The sequence below is a fragment of the Anser anser genome, assembly GCF_964211835.1.
Source record: "Anser anser genome assembly, chromosome: 4".
In the NCBI taxonomy this organism is placed as follows: domain Eukaryota; kingdom Metazoa; phylum Chordata; class Aves; order Anseriformes; family Anatidae; genus Anser; species Anser anser.
In genome coordinates this window covers 24,866,898-24,886,059 of record NC_139724.1, presented here as the reverse complement: position 1 = coordinate 24,886,059, position 19,162 = coordinate 24,866,898, and the positions used below count along the sequence as shown (strand labels likewise).

Here is a 19,162-nt window from a genome sequence, read left to right as displayed (position 1 = left end):
TATTTTTTTTAAAACTAATATTTATTAATGCAGAAATATATAGTACAAAAATATCAGTTTATGTACATCTTGTTTTGAATGCTGATATGCTATCCATACAGACAATATACATAGACATAATACATTGAAGATAAATACTAATTTTTAAAACTTTAGTAAAAATCATGACAAAGTAAAAACAAAGGTTAGGAAGTTTAAACAAAATATTCATAAACTCCCTAAAGTAAAAACAGTTTCCTGTGAAGCAAGAATTTTGAGAAATACGTCCAATAATAAAATATATGCAAGTATAACCACTTCTGGGGGTAGGGAAACCTCTAAATTAGCTTTCTCCAACAAGAAGTCCCCACCACTGCTCTAATTCAAACGCCAAGCTAAGGCTGCTGCAACTACAGGTAGTATCAGTCATTCAGCAACTGAATTAAATTAATCAGTTAACCATTAGTTAAACTTAACAAGATAACTACAAAAAGCTGGACCTAGGCAATTTTTCTTTCTTGTCTCTCCAGGGAGAAAAAAAAAAAATTGGTGCTGAAGATGAAGAAATACAACTACCCCAAAACAATTATAGAATGTCCTGAGTTGGAAGGGACCCACAAGGGTCATCGAGTCCAACTTCTGTCCTACACAGGACCACCCAAAAATCATACCACATGCTTGAGGGCATTGTGCAAAGGGTTCTTGAGCTCTGGAAGACTTAGAACCATGACCACTTCTCTAGGGAGCCTGTTCAAGTGCCTGACTACATGCCCAGTGAAAAACATTTATTTTCCTAGCATCCAGCCTGAATGTCCCCTGATGCAGCCTCATGCCATTTCCTCTGGTCCTATTGTTGGTTTCCAGAGAGAATAGATCAGCGCTGCCTTCTCTGCTGCCCCTTGTGAGTAAGAGAGGGGTAAAAAAAGTTAAAGAAGGTAACTAAATAATGGTTTTGTATTTGTTGTTATTTCTATTTTTTTCTTTCTTTTAGTAACTTGTTTCTTAGTAATATGGTTCTTTGAAGTTGCCTTGTGTGGTAGCTTTCTCTCTCTCATTTTTCCTCTTATGACTACTTTTGTAGTACAGGGACTTATCATACATAGCAATGACTTTAAGGTGGGAAGCCTTGTAAGGTTGACTTCTTGCTGTTTCTTTCTTATATGTTTCTCTGAAAAATTCCAGGGATGTCTTGAAACTTAGAAAACTTCATTCAAGTTTTGAATGCTAGGGGACTGGTTCAGATATTTTGTAGATGCACCATGTGCTACTTGAGTATGGTGAGCTTGGAGGAAGTCTCTGCTATCCTGTCATCTCTTCTTTCTCTACTAGAGTTCACTGTGAAGGAGCTTATTGTGCACAGTCAGGGAGGCAGTACTGAAGCTGATGAGATTTAACTGAGTGGAAGTTTAGAAAACGTGAATTTTGGTCTTTCCACACTGTTAATATTTCCCTGCTTGCTTGTTTCATTGTATTAATTGTTAAGTTACTTTATCTCCTAACTTAGGTTTTAATGACTTGCACCTTACTTCATACTTAGAGTATTCATAACAAATTTGTGAAAAGGCTTTTGTTTAATTTTCTATTTTTTATACTTTAATCTTTTCCTGAAATATAAATTGATAGTACTTGGTTTTTCTCTTATCTAATGCTCTCTCCCTAAGTATTTTCAGTTTGTGCTGGTCATCACTGAAATCCAGATGCTAATGAGAGGGAATACATACTGGAAAAGGCTTGTGATGTGATGAATTGTTTCTGTTAGTAATACAATTCATTAGTCAGTATTGGATTTGTGCATATATTTTAAAATTATTTCTAGGAGTTGTTTGATATTGCCTTTCTTTCTTCTTTTACCCCGAATGGAGACTGTGTAGATGATCATGCTTCTAACCTGAATACAAAGAGTATGGAAGTAGAAGCAAGCGTAAGTTCAAGGAGCAACCCTGTAAACTGAACTGAACAAACAAGAAAATGGTATCAGAATGAAATCACTTACCTATGAGTAGACATAACATGGTCTGGAATTTGGCCATACAACTAAAAATAGTGGGTTTTTTTGTTGTTTGTTTTTTTTTTAGTGTGTGTGTTTGTGTATACGTCTGCCTTACAGCAGCTTGACAGTGGTGTGTGTATGAATATTTCAATACTTGACTCTAGGGTTTCTTTTAGAAACTGTATTCTGTCTTTCCACTCACTGTCTTTTTTCTATTTGTGTGTGACAAATTGCTTTATAAGTGGAGAGGCCTAAGGAAAGCTTTGGGAGGTAGTCCTGTACAGTCTCTTTGGCTTTGTTGATTAATCTAATGCATCTATTTGGTAGTCCTTCTAATAAGCCTTTCCCTAGCCTCATTCTCCCTTGGAGGGAGGTGAATGGAAGTGCAGTTATATCTTAAAGGGATATAACTTCAAAATATTACAGAATTATGGGAGCTTAAGCTTTCAGGTAACGTTAAAGCTACGTAAAGGACTTATTGTGCAAGGAGCACTTAATTTTAGAAAATGGGAACAAAGGAGATCCACCTGCTTCAGATGATTTATTTTATATGTGTTACAGAACATGTCTGTTCATGCTCACTTCTCTAAGGGCTGGCACATTAAAGTGATGGTGTACTTCTTCGGTACTTAGAAATGCATATAATACATAGTCTTGAGAATATTAAATATTAGATTAGAAATAATTCTTTAAATTTGTTGAGTACTTGTTTTAAAACAATATTTTGCAAAAGTGGAGTTTTGAAGTTCATTTCAGTGTCCAAGTGATCATTTTTGTTTGTTTATGGAATTCTAAGTCCTCTTATCTACTGATAAGAAAACAGATGGTTATAATTTGAAATCAATAGGTGTCTTCATAGAGCTGTAATGATATCTTCCTAACCTGATCACTGGTTCTGATATCTGGGCTATGCTGTCTCCAAGCATCCATGTCTAATAAGTAATCTTTGGCTCTGTCAGTTGTGGCTCTTACCATGCTTGATGGTAATTCTTTAAACAGGAAAGACAGAGGAAAAATGCCCTGCCCATTTAGCACATCATGATTGTCTTGCAATGAAGGGCTACAAGTTTCTGAACCTGAATTTTTCTCTATATATATTTTTTTAAGACAATTCATTAAGTGCCAAAGTGAAATTTTTTGTTGTTGCTGTTTTTCAGAAATGGCAGTCTATCACATTTCAACTGCAATGTAATTCTTATTCTTTGTGTATTGCTCCATCCTTTTAGACATAACTTCGTAAGTATTCCTTCTGATAGGAGTCATGGGTTATGGATGAAGTCATTAACAAGATAAATTTTTTAATAATAATAATAAAAAACATAGACTTAAAAGGCTAACTGATGCTTTATAACTTGTATATGATTGTATACCAAATGTAAGAGGAGAGAAACTCTTTTTCCCCTCCAAATGCACTGTAATTGAAGACTTGCTCTAAGGTACTCATCTCCTTTCCAGACTGTCATTCATTGTTAAACAAAACAGATAATTTTCTTCTCTAACTGTATAGTATTTTTTTTAAAGCCTCTCATCAGAAGTCAATATTTGCTACTTACATATATCGTGTGTGTGATGTATCTCACCTTTAAAGCATCTAGAAGCTGAACTTCATTGAATTGACTCAGAATTTACATGAATAAAAATTTGGCTTTCACTTTGGTTTATCTTCAGTACCTCTCCTCTGACCCTGTACTGCAGTTGTTTTGTTCCTGGATGACCACTTATAGAATTTCTGAACTCTGTGCTCCCAGATGCTTCAACAGTAGGTTAGTGTGACCCCCTGACACTCATCTGTAGGAGTTCGGAGTGAATGTGCTGCTTTGGATTGTAGGTATGACAGACATATGCTACTTAACTATAATATTTAGTTTCTTTTCTGTTTTATTAACACTTACATGCCGTGACCAGAAATGTGTATTTGTTTTGAAGGCACCTTCTTGAGTACAGATAGTATTTAAACATGCATATATGTAGTGTTAAGTGCTGCCTGAAATATGGGTTAAAAAACACAAAACACTTGCTCCTGAATTAATGATTGATCATACCCATAACGTGGTTTCAAATGTTTATTTTCTACCATCTCTGTTATGTGATGTCACTGAGTGGACAGAATTTCAAATTTTTTTTTTTTTTTTTGTCATAGTCATAATAATTCAAAGATTCTTCAGAACCAGAAAATGAAAATGAACCGTAAGAACACATTGTCTTCCAGAATGGTATATCTTTTGCATATTAAAATTACCATTTTTGTCTGCAACTTCATTTCAATTATGATAACAATGGTGACATTAATTTTACTTTAGCTACTCTGTGCACAGTTGATGTAGATCTTGAGACTTATTTATTAACAAAATAAGCATATGAGCTAACTCGGGTAATTAATTTCATAAAAAACCAGACTGCATGGAGAACTTACAGAATTGCATTCATTCGCTTGTGATAAACTTAATAGTATAAAATTACAGTGGAATTGAGAACTATTTCAAGGTCATGTCATCTTATTTATTTTTCCCCCAAGTTGAAAGTTTTATATTAGTAAAGTCAACTGCAGATTTCTTAACTTCAACAGTTCATGAGGACAGCTACTCAGAAATTGAGGAGGAATCTTACTGATTCCTGCTCAGTTACTGCAATGCTGGTCATGCAAGTACTCTGAAAACATCTGTACTCAGAAAACATTTGCTTTGCCATTCATTTGACACCTGTGAAGCACAGATACCCTGTGGTACTGCCCTAGGGAGAGGGAATGGTGCTGTGCTATATATCCTCAGAGTGATATTTCAAAAAATGTTTTTATGTGGTATGGTTACAACATTGAGACTGCACAGACTGCCTTTTACTGTAACTTCAATAGTTCAGCTAATAAACAACAAGTTATCTTCTTAAAGTTCCTAATTTCTGTAAGATTGTGGACTATAACATCCTTGAGAATAATCTGAGACATGAAAAAAAGTGGGGAAGGGGAATATTAGAAATCCGTAATTTTACCTGTTTGTTTTGGAGTTCTTATAACATCAAAATGCGTAGTTATTTCAGGGTGAAAATATTCATCTAATCTATTTTCTACATTTACAAATAAATAAATAAATAAAATGGAAAGGGGAGTTCCATTCCTGTTGGCAGGAGGTCACTCTGGCAAGTTCCCATACCATCTCATAGTTTTAGTATTCTTAAGTTTGGAAGTGATGAATGTGAGCTTCCACTGAGGTGCCTGAGAAATGGAAAATCATTACCTACCTGACATATTCTTTTCAGTGACCTCCTGTGATGGTTTTACTCAGGTGGGCAGCAGAGATCCACCACAACCATTCTCTCACTCCCCCTCCTCAAAGGAAGAGGGGGGTGAAAATACCAAGCAAAGGGCTCAAGGGTTGAGATAAGGGCAGGGAGATCACTCAGCAATTATTGTTACAGGCAAAATGGACTCAGTGTAGGGAGATTAGTAAAATTTATTGCCTATTACTAACAGGGTAGAGAAGTGAGAAACAAAGGAAAGAAACCAAAACCACCTTTCCCCCCATCCACTCTCTTCCACCTCCTCCCCCTGAGTGGCACAGGGGAAGGGGGGTTGCTGTCAGTCTATAGCACTTTGCCTCCACCACTCCTTCTCGGTCACTCTCTTCCCCTGCTCCAACAGGGTTTCCCTCCCACAAGCTGCCATCCTTCCTGAGCTGATCCTGCGGGGGCTGTCCACAGGCAGCAGCTCTTCAAGAACTGCTCTAAACATGTGTCTGTACCACAGCGTCCGTCTGTCAGGAGCAAACTGCTCCAACATGGGTCCCCCACTGTAAGCAGCTCCTACCAGGTCACCTGCTCGCCCATGGTCCCCACAGAGGCCACCCCATGCAACCCCCACTACCAAAACCTTGCCCCGTAAACCCACTGCACCTTCACAGATGCACTCCAAAAATATGGAAATATCTCTTGATTATTAGCTCCATTTTTGCAGTTAAGGGGGGACGAAATAGTTATTGTTTCCATTTAGGAGCTATGTTGTGGAAGGGAATGTATTTTACTGCAAATGGAGTTTACTGTGAGTTTTAAAAAAAAAAAAAGGCACAAAAAAAAGTTAAATTGGTTGTCATATTTTGCTGCTATAGGGCTGATTATAGAATAGAGTATTTACATCAATAAGGAAAACTAAATGTGTAATCTCCAGCTGGCTAACATATACCAGTTCTAAATTTTTGGTGTGTAAAACACTATTTGATTTCATTATAAATGGGAAGGATGCATATTCTATATGTCTACCCCCAATAAAGATATATTTTGCATGACCACGCACCTCAGGGATTTAATTTTGAAACAAAGGGTTGCAGCACTTAAGAATTCTCAAGTCTTGACTCCAATGAAGCTGTATTTGATTGTTTACCATGTTCAAATCTTTGATTGTTTCCCATATTCAAATCTTGCACGCTTTTTCTGTAGGAGGTTGAAAAGTGCATTTTATCATTTCATTTACCTTTTATGTAGTCAGCATCACTTCAGTCACTGCTTTTCTGTGAGAAAACAGTCTCCCCGGGTGATTCTTAGGGGAAGCGCTTTTGAATACTTAATCACCTCGTACAACTCTACAAGTATCAGAATTAATAAGATCAACTTATTATCACTACTTCAACTATTTATGGTTTTTGCAAAAGAAGCGGTGCAAGTAGCTACAAATCCTACTGTTCCTTCTTCACATGCTAACAGTCTGTGAGAGGAGGTCACAAGACACTAACTTGAAAGATGGAAAGGACCAAGTGGGTGCGCATTAGAGCAAGAAAAATGTAATTAGGGTTGAAGACAAAAGTACATTTTTGGTATTTCCACTCTTCTTTCTCAGTAAAGCTATTTCTTGCTGATGTTTTCATCAAAAACTCATGTGCCCTGCAGATGAGAGAGACATATGAGAAAGATGCCTGTAGTTCTCCTGGGTGTAAGGTCTTGGAACCACCAAGACCCAGATGGAGCAAGTTCAAATCTCTTAATACTTTGTCTGTATGCAGAAGTGATGTTGAAGAGATCCATATTTTCAATCTGGAGATGTGAATGCACAGAGCTAAATAGCCTCTGTGACCTGTTCCTTGGAATAAGAGGAGTTGGATGAAAAATTGCAGTGTCAGTAACCTTGCATTACAAATGTAGCATGTCAGTTCACCAATTAGGATTACTAGCAATGTAAGACCTATTACCAAGGGAGCAGAGAGGCAGTAACAGCAAAAATAAATTAAACTGCTGTGCATTTCCTTGGCCTCAGTAGGGTTAGAACAGAGTCTTCAGGAATACAGATTGCAACCAATAGTGTCTTTTCTTGTCTCAAGCTCTTTGGCAGTGCTGCCTTCCACTTTTAAGGAAATGGAACATAAAAGTCAGCAAATGAGCTGGATTTTACTCCTTGAAAGTGTTTACAAATCCTTTGGATATAGCAATGCTATCTATTTTGGAAAACGTATATTCTATTTTCAAAATTTGTTATATGGCATTACTATTTGATTTTATTCTTTTTTTTTTACCACCTTCTTGGCATAACTGAATGGCTGAATATACATGTGACATCAGGCCAGCTTGTTGAGAGCCCTAATGATGGATGTAGAGAAGAAATCACATTTGTAATATATAAGACTCCCTGCTAGACATGACAAGCTGGAAATATTACTCATTTTTCTTGAATATCAAGATCCTTCTGCTAGAGAAAGGTCTAAAATACTTTTGCTGTATTGAAATCTTCTAGCACAAGTTACAAAATCCTTTTAGAAAAAATCCATTTAGAAAAAAAAATAAATTACAAAATCCATTAAGAAAACCTTATTGGAAGATACAGTAACAAAATTCATTTAAGGAGTAGATAGCTGCTACCTCCACTAAGTTTGAGCAGTACTCAGCAGCAGTAAGAACAGACAAATTTTTCACACTGTTCAGGAGCAATTGGAGAAAACAAGGATAAGTGTTGTATTAATAAAGAAGTGTTAATACATATGTATAAAATAACATCCAAAGCTACTTATCATCTTCTTAAAAGCATCACACTTTTATACTTCCTCAGGCATTACTAGATAGTTTCCTTGTTTTACAGTCTATTTCAGTATCTCACAAGTATTAGCAATGGCTGGAGTAAACTATACTATTAAAGCATGTATACCTCAAACAGTGCTTAAAAATTAGATATAAAACGTTTCCACTATTCAAAACACCTAAATACCTGTGAAGAACGCAGTCTTCAACTATAATAAGTATTTTTCTTTCAGTTAAAACATCATGCAAAGATTTTTCTCATTATGTGTAACTGGTGCAGAGAAAGGACAAAGACTTCAGAAATATATTTAGACTTAACTTGGCATTTATGATTTTACTATTATGTACTATTTAAATTATTGTATTTAAAATTGATGACAAGGGAGATCATGCAGTGTGCTTTGAAAAGAACTTCAGTTCAAAATAACCAGCATGTGACCTTTGCTTTACAGTGCTCTTTCTTAAAGGCTTATTCATTTTGGCTTATTACTGCAGAAAAAATGTTTTCTAATTATTATGCATTCCTATACACCTCTGGGAGCCTGCTTTGAATAACCAAAAGCCTTTAGGTGAAACAAGTATAAAACAGTGAAGTATTGGGCTATTAGAACTGATAACAAAGCTATTTGATGACTATTGGCAATAAAATCCTTTTATGGAAATGGTACATGTGTAAATGACATCTGAAGTTAAATACACTGTGGGCGTCTTGTGAAACTGGGGCCGGAGGCGGGGGGGGGAAGGGGAGAATAAACTCTGAGATGTTTGGATCCTTACAAAATCTGTAAACAGATTTCTTGGGATTCATTGCAGTGAACCAGATTTTTCCAGCTGTAAATCAGGCAAAAGTCATATCTTTGAAATATTTATCTAAAAATAAGTTATTCTCCAGGAGCAGTGATAAGTGAGACTGCAGTCAATAAGATGGCTGTGTCACCCCTCTCTTTTTTAGCAGTGTTCAAATATTTAAGATCTAGCTATTGTATGCAAGTGTATCAAGCTGTGTAAATGTCATTTTAAATTATTTTAATTTATTATAAGCAATTATTCTTTTGTAATTGTTGTTTATTAAAAAAAGGCAAATGGGAGGAATTTCAGCATATTGTGAATATCCTAGCATAAAATATATAGCCTTTGCAATAATTTTGTTGTGCTAGGACTCATGCTAACCATTTTTAGATGATGATACTTCTTGTCAGTGACTTCTGAACGATTTGTGTTTATTGCAATGTAGCTGAGGCTAAAGGACTTTGTCTTAGGAGAATAGTTTTGAACTCTTTTGTTTTGTTTTGTTTTGTTTTCATGGCTACTTGTCAAAGTCAAGTCTAATTTATGACCAGTAGTGATTAAAATACCTCACATGAGCTTTTTACTGTCTGGGAAGTGAGCAAAACTACAAATTGCCAGTTGTCTCTCAATTACATAGTATAATACTCATAAGATAATTCAATAATTAGAATTGATAATTCAATACCCTCAAAATCTTACTTGAGGCTTTTTATATCTGTATAAACTACATGAATTTTCAGCAACAGAGAGATAAGAGCAGTCACAGAGGTCACTTTACAAATTTTAAAGTCCCTCAATCTAGTAAAATGTCAACCATTTTTGGTGTATTAACTATGTGAAGATTAAAGCACTATTCATTTGTTGTACAAATATATATGAAGAAACCCTTGAATTCATTCTCGTCCAACGTTTCCTCTGATTTTTTTTTCTCTTGCATAATAATTAAAATATTAAAAGCTTTCTTAACATGAACTTTTTAAACAAATATTGTAAGCTTTCAACTTAGCATGAACTAGTTTTTTTTTTCTTGAAACACCAAAATTTGTTAGTTCTAAGGGTAAAAATCTTTTCCTGAAACAGATGTCAGTTGCTCCAGACTCAATGGTCCTGCCAAACTGCTTTGTCTCTCTCTATCTTGGATTCTATTTAAAAAACACAATATAATAAAGAGGATGTCAGCAAGATCTCTAAAATCATCTGATTTTACAAATGTAAGTTTGTGAAAGATTTAATATGAGCATTGTATTAAACACTGATATTTAACACTAAGCTTAAAACTAGACCTCTCCTCTCCAGCATACAAATAATGCCAGATAAATTTCCAGATGATATTGTAACTCTTAATTTATGGAAATTAATTTAAACCGTGTTTTAGCACCAAACTACTGAGGACACTAAATTATCATGAAGCACGTGTACCTGCTTTTGCCAAAGTGAACAGACAACGATAATATTTCTTTTTTTTTCCATATTTTTCCCCCTTGGAGGTGTTACTCTTCCTCCAATGGAAAGCAGCCAAAAAATGACTATATCTTTCAGCACTTTGTGATGGTGAACATATCTTTTATTTCTGTTAAACATAAAGACAGCCTGTTGAAGAAAATTACAAGTATATGTACATGTTTCTAATTAAAATTTAGGAGGAAGAGACATGAATTGACTTTGCATAATCATAGGCTAATTCTCTTCTTAGCACTATTGTCTGCTGCATGGTAGGTAGGAAAAATCTAATGGAAAAAAATAAAGAGCAATGGAAAGCTGCTGAATGCACTTTAAAAATATTTAAACTAGGAAAACTGCTTTTTGATGGACTGAATTTGTTTTTGATAAGATCTTATCTTTTTATCAGATAAGACTTGACTGTACCAAAACATCTTCACAAAACATCCTTGCACAAAGAAGAAACTGCTGAAGTATTTAATGGCTTATGTCTCTGAAGGTAATTCCCAGTACAATTATATTAGCTTCTCAACTGAGATGTAGAGGGGAAAAAAAAAAGGGGGGGGGGGGGGGGGGGCAAGCAAGCATCCAAATGCCTTCACTGTATTTATTTTTTTTTTTGTTACAGGATGGTGTAAATGTTTTTTAATGAAAAGTTTCACAAAGGCCTTGGAGAGAATTCTTCAAAGCCTGTAAGAATTCATGCGTACTGACTCCCTGTGCAATCAGGAGCCTGTGCATGTTAGAGATTGCAAGCATTTATCTGTTATTGTTAGTTCCAACAGAGTCCTGACATATGGTGTCACACTTGAGGTTGCTGACACCATGTTGCCTAATTGCCAATCTTGAAGTAATACTGTAACAGGGAAAACTGTTAATGTGCTATGAATTTGTAAAATCTCTTTACATGGATGGGATGTTATCTGACATGACTTTTTCAATGTGTTCAGCAGGATGTCTGTTCAAAGGGTGGTGGTTAAACATCATCTATGGTAAGCAGAAACAATCTTTGTAGTAATGTGTGTGGATGAAGACACCACTTCCCACCAGAATGGCAAATGGGATCAGATTTGTAAAATGAACAAAACTGACAGATCTTCACATATTGCAGGTGTTATGGCAGTTTCCAACTCTGAGGTTGTAACAGAAATGAACCAAGTTCTGAGCTGAATAACTGAAATCTTTGCTTTCCTGTATCCAGAATGGGAGAGCTGAAGTACAGTCTCGGGTAAAACCCATTTAATTCCCAGAGATGTGGATCATCATAAAACCAATTTAGCTGTGTTCAGGATTATTGGAGGAGGATCTACTCATTACAGTTTAGTGACTGCAGTGAAAAATTGAGCTAGTTCATAGCAATGTGTGGCTGACCACTTCTTCAAGAATTAGTGATCATGTGTTGGTCACACAGGTGTGATGGCATTACAGCTTATGGTGAATTGAGTGGATCCTCCACCTGGAAATCCCTGAATAACTGTATCTGGGATGGGAAAAAGACTTTCTGGCTAGTGTGAAAAAGCAACAGAAAAATAATGAAAATATAACTTCATATACATCCGTATGCTTTTATATATGCATGTTTTGCATTCAGTTCTGCTCTCAACAGTATAAAAAGGATATTAAGGTCCTTAAATGCATCCAGAGGAGGGCAACAAAGCTGGTAAAAGGGCTGGAAAGCATGTCCTATGAGGTGATGTTGAGGACATTCAGGTTGTCTAGTTTGGAGAAAAGGAGGCTCAGAGGTAACCTCATTGCTCCCTACCTCTTCTTGAAGAGGGGAAGCAGAGGGAGATGCCGGTCTCCTCTCCCTGGGAAGCGATAACAGGACAGTTGGGAATTGCACAAAGCTGTGTCAGTTGAGGTTCAAACTACATATAAGGAAACATTTCTTTACCTTAAGGGTGGTCAAACACTGCAACAGGCTTCCTAGAGATGTGGTTAATGCCCCATGCCTGTCAGAGTTGAAGAGACTGAAAATGCTGTCAATAGCATTCTTTAACTTTTGGTTAGCCCTGAAGTGCTCAGGCAGTTGGATTAGATGATCTTTGAAGGTCCTTTCCAACTGAGCAATTCTATTTTTTTCAGCAGCAGTACAGTAAATTGCTTTAAGGAGCAACTAGCTATTATATTAAAGGTAGATACTACTGAGACTACTGAGGTACGGGGTTTGGAGGTTTGCCCCCACCCCCTGCCCCACAAGGAAAACATATAAAAATACTTTCAAGATCTTTTTTCTAAACTTGGTTTCAATTATGTTGCATGACTATGATTTCTTTGCTTGTGTTTTGTAATTTGTAATCCTAGACTCAAATCTGATCTACTTCTGAACTTCCATGTGAATATTCTTGCATTATGAGCTCTTATCAAGAGACATGTTTTGGTAAATGAAAATAGAGAAAATTAAATAGTTTCAAGTTAAATTGTTGGCAGTTTCAAATTCTAAGATAAATCTTTCAGAAATTCTTAAGTTCTGAAAATAAAAATATTAATATCTATTTTTCACCAAAAATGGGTTTGCAAAATCTTACTTTTAACAAAAAGGTCTTATAAACTATCATACAGTGTGCTAGTAGAGCTGTTAATTTTGAAATAATTAAGCTTAACTGCTAGTTAAGAGAAGATGTAAGACTGAATTCCTGAAAATCAAGAGACAGATGAAGGACTCTAATGCCAACTGTTAGTTGAACCAAAAAGACTTCTTTCCAGAATTCAATACCTAATATACATTTATTTATTCTACACTCACCCAAAGTGTTCTTCTGTGTTTGTAAGATTTTTAAGAAATTCTTGAATGCTTGAGCACTCCTACACTATTTTGTTTTGTGTTGTTCTTGCCTATTTTTCTTAGCCTTTTTAGCGTGTTGGTGTTTTCCCTAAAACCTTCTGTCTACCCTACAGCACTTCTAGTAGCAGATTTGTTTTCATAAATCAGTTTGAGAGAAGCCAACACTCATAAAGAAAATATATGTTGATTTCTGCACCATTCTGACATCTAACGGAAAGTTAAAATAAAGGCCACAATGAAATTCTACTGCGGTTCATACCCTGCTTGTTCTGTGGATGTGCAGTTTTCCTTTCAGAACAGAATATCATTTTGATTTTAATGGCTTTTTTTCCTTGTGAAATAAGATGGTAATGAAATGAAACACAACTAGGTTCCAGTCGTGAAATCCGTTCTCACTTTTTCATGAAGGCAAAGCTTTCACTGACGTCAGTGACAGTTTTGCCTGAGTCAGATTTGCCATATTGGGCTGATAGTGTCTGACTTAATGAATTTCAAAGAGATTTCATTTCGTGATCAGACAGATCATTTTGGAGCTTCTTTCACAGCCAGTGCAAATGCTTCGTGTGATCATGGTTTTGTCATCTTTTTGTTTTTGTGATTTGTTAACTTTTTTTTTTTTTCCATCTCTCCCCCAGGAGATGATATTCTAATGAATGAACAGTGTTTTCATTGGAAGGTTAGTAATGAGATTAGTTTAGGAGCATTTTAAAACCGTACTGAAAGATATATGAGTGTTTTACTAGTGTGAGGTTTTTGTTTTTAATACAACTGAAAGGTTTTGTTGCAACATTCTTTTTTTTTTTTTTTTTGTAGAAGTTTGCATTGCTGTTTGGTAACTGAAGGAAGTCTTATTTAATTAAAGAAGAAAACTACATTTTCATCTTAAGGTTAAGATTTGTTCACAGCCTTAAAGATCAAACCAAGAGAAAGCAGGGAAGAAAGAAGAGGGAGTTTCAAAGCCCACAGTAAAGAAGGAAAGAAGTGGATGGATTTTTTGTTTGGTTTTGCTTCTGTCTGTATTTGTTCCCCATTTGCTTTGACAACAGAACTTGCTCACTGTTCAGCCTAATACGTACTAGCCTTCAACTGTTGCCATTTTTGGAAATAATTAATACAATCAGGGCCAACCTGAATTCAGGCTTTAGCCTGTGGGATAGTAAATGGAGAAATATATATATATATATATATATAAAAATATATATATATTTTAGTATTTCTACTACACAGAATCTGATATGATACATGGTTATTTGCATGGTTTCTTGTTTGTTTGTTTTTAAACCCACAGGCAGTTTTTTATATATGTAACTCTTTATAAAGCTTTGCAAATGACTTTAACCTAAGGTTGCCTTTTGCTGAAGTAAGGCTTCTCATTCACCATAGATCTTCAGCCGCAGGCTGCTTTATAGATTATACTGCCAACTAGTATGCAGTCCATGGCTTTTTTTGGACTTGAGCTGTAATGACCAGAACTCCCTTTTGTTCCAACATTTCCCTGTGTGAACGGCACAGAAAAACAGATTTTTATCCTTATTTAAACAGGTGGAAATGCTAATTTAATAAATGTTTTTCCTCTACTTAAATGTTTAACATGTTAATATTTTAGAAGGCGCCAGAGTTAGTAGTAGTGGTAGAGTGGTAGTCTAGTTGCTGGAACTGTCCTTTGCATGTAATAATTGGAAAAAAAAATAACTTTTCAAAAATATTTTTGACTAGTTGCTATTAGTCTATTTTACAAAGCAGTGGTAGAGTGAGGTCTATAACAGCAAACTTAGTGAACTGAACTGCGTCTTCATTTCAGATACTCAGTTTTCCCCTGATAATTGAAACTTGTGCAGAAAAAGCAGGGCAGTGCTGCCCTGTTAGGCAGGCTAGCTGAAATTAACTTTTTTATTATTATTTAAAAAAAAGCAGAATCTGATATAACCTCATTTACTATAACCCTTTGAGTGCAACCTGTCAGCCAGTTGCTCACCCATCATTATTATGTACTTGTCTACTTGTATGCTGTATCCTTTGTCCAGAACTATACTGTGAGAAATGGTATCAAAAACTGAAATCCCAAAAGATCCAATAGTCAGGGGAACATAATCAGAAATTGCCAGATATTTCAGTTATAGAATAGCCTTTCCATTTCCCTAAGGGAGTCAGTGCTATTTATGTCGTGTCCTGTGCACATCTCCCTTGGCAAAAGGATATTTGATATTCTGTCAGAATTTTAGCAATGCTTCTCTGTTATGGCCTCTGTATTGGAAGAGAATCAAAAAAAAAAAAAAAGAGACCTTTGCCTACTTCTGGCCTGCTCTAAGTGGTAGTCACATGTCCCTTCAGCCTGGGAAGGGGGACAGGAGAGAATGGTGTGTATGCTGGCTGCATTAGATTAGAATTTGGGGGAGAAGGTTGTTCCACTTTATAAATATCTTCTGTTTTGAATACTGACCTAGTCATTTAAAACTAACAAAACCACCAACAGCACCTAAGGGTAGAGGGAGAAAAGCAAAGTACAGAGCTGTGGTCTGATTTTTGTGTGGTCCTGTGTGAACTCAGGTGTTGGACTCAATGATTCTTGTGGGTCCCTTCCAACTCACATTATTCTATGATTCTAGGAGATGTCTGACCTAATGGCCCTTGATTAACTCTCTTGATTTTGCATCTAGAAAAGGAAGTGAATAGCAAAAAACAATGAGTTAAAGCAATGGCAGCACACTTCCTGCAGTAAGATGAGGAATGAAATCTCTGCTTTCTAATCTTGGTGGTTACATTTTGATGGGGAATATTTTTTTGCTAAGTACCTTGGATAACAGGAAAATGTGATATCAATATTGTAGTTTGAATGAGATGTTTGTTTTTACTGCTAAGTTGATATGAAATTGTCAGACCAATCATTAAGTGATTATTGCTAATATACCAGTAATTATCTTCCACACAAGATAAAATTTACTTTTTTCCCTTTAAATAAAACACAAAACAATAAAGGATTATCTTTTATTGTTTCTTTTTAAACATACTCATTTTAAATTGGAATTTTACTTGTGTTTTATCAGGTTTGTAATGTGCTGATTAGTGTGCTCCTTCTAAAGGGATGGAGATCTGCAGGAGGATGTTCCTCATTCTCAGCAGTGTGGTGGTGTTTAGGATGTACATGACATTACTGAGATATTGGTGAGATGACCTAAAGACATAAGCACAAGTTATTCTAGAAACAGACAAGAAGTAAACCATAAGTGTCTTGCAGACAAGTTTATAAATTTTTATGGAATATCTCATATTTCATGTTGCTTTAATGGAGCACAGAAGGGAAGTGTGAGCAGAGTTGAAAAGAGAATCATATCTATTTTGTGTATGGTTATTAGAACTATTACTTTGAATTAAACAGAACATAATTCTAAACAAATCAATAAGTTCAGGGGTGATAATTCCTGAAAGGAAAGTTTGTTTTGCCATGGGATTTATACAAGCAACTTTATTCATGAGGAAACCCTTCATGCTGTCATTGCTTGTAGCAGTGCTCATATGAATTCTACTCTTGTGCCTACCATAGTCTCTAGTGAAGCCAAGAGAATTGTTTTCTTACCAACTCCAACCTGACCTTTCTGGCTAGGATACATATTTCCTATTGTTGATAACTGCCCCTGGAGCCAACTATGGATGCAGTAAGTTGTGCTATAGTAAATGGGAGAGCTATAAGTGTATTTGCATTTACTTTTATTCAGATTCATCAAAATAATCTGAAGCGACTAGCAACAGCATGATGAACTTCTCTATAATGTGGGTTATTAAATGGAGCTTGTATGTCAGTCTGACGATGTCATGTTTTCTCTGTATTGCCTTTGACCTGATTTGCTACAAGGCTAGGTCAAATCTCTTACTAGAGATTTTATAGCTTGCTCCAGTGAAGATTAAAAATGGAAATGTTCGCCACCAAGTCTTATCCAGCCTGATGTTGTAGATATACAGAAAGAGAAGCCAATGCTATTTTAAGTTGTATCTATCTAGCTACTTAAAGATGACCCTTACAATCCATCAAAATCCAGAATGGTTTCTCAAGTCTGGTACAAGCTTCATCAGTGTAACCTATTGCAAATTTTCTGTGGTATATAGTTCAATAAAATAAATGGAGACTCTGTCATTTTATGCAGATACACGTAGCTGACTCCTGGCCACGTGCATAATCTACTAAATCACTTTTTTCAGGAGAGAAGATGATTTTTTTTTTTCCCTATTCCGTGCTAGTTTGGGAAAACTCATGTAACCTCTAAAATGTACTTTTTAATTTTTCTTCATGTTTGGTCTTCCTCTTGACAAAGTTTTGATATGATACAAATTTTTAGACAAATGATGAAATACATCAAGCTATTCCTTAATCTTAACATCAAGAACTGTGCTGAGCAGCAATATTCCACCAGTTTTTAAGCTTAAAAGAATCTTTCAGGAAAAGCCTGTGGGATTTGAGGAATATGAGGAAAAATTAAACCTTCTAGCTGATAGCTTGGCTTAGGTTGTTTTTACTGCATTTCAAGTGTTGTGCAATACGTCTTTGTGTAATTGTTGGTTTAGGTGCAACTTTATTTGACCTGATTTTGGTTCTATATCCTACAATTTCCAGTGGTGTGCACAAAGGCACAAGATACAGAAAACAATTGATTACTTTCAGTTTTAGTTCACTGGCAAAAAGTAAAGTTCAACAAGAAATATATAGTGTCGGTGAGACACATAATGTTGTGTTGAGTCATGGCTTAATCACATTTTAATAGCTGATGCTTAATCAGTTGAATTTATTAGTTCTTTGAAATTTTAAAACTTCCTGATAAATAATTCAACATCTATAGTAAACTGAAGTTTAAATACATTAGTGTTAAACAATCACAGTTCTGTCTGTCTTCTGAGTGCTCAGTGACTTGTTAACCATTTGAGAAGACATCAACTGGAAGTATGAACTTTTTAAGGCAGATCACATGACTGATATTAATATTGGACAGGAAAAACAATTTTTGCATATAGACTTTATGAACAAGGAAGAAATTGTCTCTAAGGTAATATACCAATGGTATTATCGGTCAATTTTGTCTCATTAAAACAGATCAAATTTTAAGCCAGAAACAAACAAGAAAACCATTTACATATATATATATATCTCCCCACCCCCAGTTAAGAATAATATCTTAAACTGCTGCCTAGTGCTGACTACATAGGAATTTGTGATAAAATTGATGGATGAATATTCAGCTTTCCAGACACCTCTGGGAGTTGAAGGTTGGAATGTCTGGGACAGCAATATACTGGGCACACAAACTTACATACCTGGCTCACAGATGTCTTCTTTAAGGAAGGGAAGAGATGACATCTTTTATTACACACACACACACTATCAGACTGCTAAACCCTGGGGGAAATAGTGAGAAAAGGACAGGAGGGAACACAGAAGATAGGGGTTCTGGAAGTATTTTACCAGAATGTTTTCAGAAAGCAGTTATCCTGCTACTAAGAATTTATAGGGGTCCAGATGTATTGATTCATATTTGATACTCTGATTGTGTTCTTAGGATATACTTGAAAATAAAAGTCTTTCCCCATATTTCAGATAATCTTATCTGGTACATTAAAAACTGCTAAACCATTATTCAATTTTGTTTACGCTACTAAAACTCACAAGTTTTAATTTTACGCAGTACAAATATATTCAAATTTTGAACTATTTATAATGATATAAAATCATAAATCATCTTGCCAAGCATAGATAAATTCAGCACAACTATTCCAGAGCTTTAAAGTGCAGTATTATGTAAAATACAACACAGTTGCAAAAATCTATCTTGTTTTTATTGCCACTTTTACTCAAGTAATTCAGAATGATTCAGGTTTATTCACTGTTCTCCTGAGTGATATCTTAGACAACCACATTCATTTCAATCACCTCTTTTTTTTGAGTCGGTTTGTAAATACTGCAAAAGAGCATGTTGAAATTGTTTTTGTAAGCCTTCTACTGGCTTTTATGAAGTAAACATATTTAGAGCTTACTGTTAAACACTGATACCCTGGGGTTGTGGGTGGGAGGGCTTGAGAGGAAGGATGTCTACTTTCAGTATTTTGGGAATGTAATGGCATAGTGGGTCAGATCCAAAAAGGATTTGGTCTCATCAGATTGAGCTTGTGACATGCAAAATTCACCTAGTTCTGTGAGCATCTGT

The 19,162-nt window shown here is 35.5% G+C and overlaps 2 long non-coding RNA genes across 2 annotated transcripts in view; both read left to right on the top strand.

The window, feature by feature from the left end:
- Nucleotides 1-19,162, top strand: part of LOC310899227 — a 128,270-nt gene that overhangs the window by 13,885 nt on the left and 95,223 nt on the right. The gene's annotated exons all lie outside the window — the stretch shown is intronic.
- On the top strand, nt 921-13,603 carry LOC310899223. The gene is made up of 5 exons (XR_014584092.1): nt 921-3,797; nt 4,110-4,182; nt 9,830-9,960; nt 10,599-10,688; nt 11,140-13,603. It is a non-coding gene; the product is annotated as an uncharacterized lncRNA (long non-coding RNA).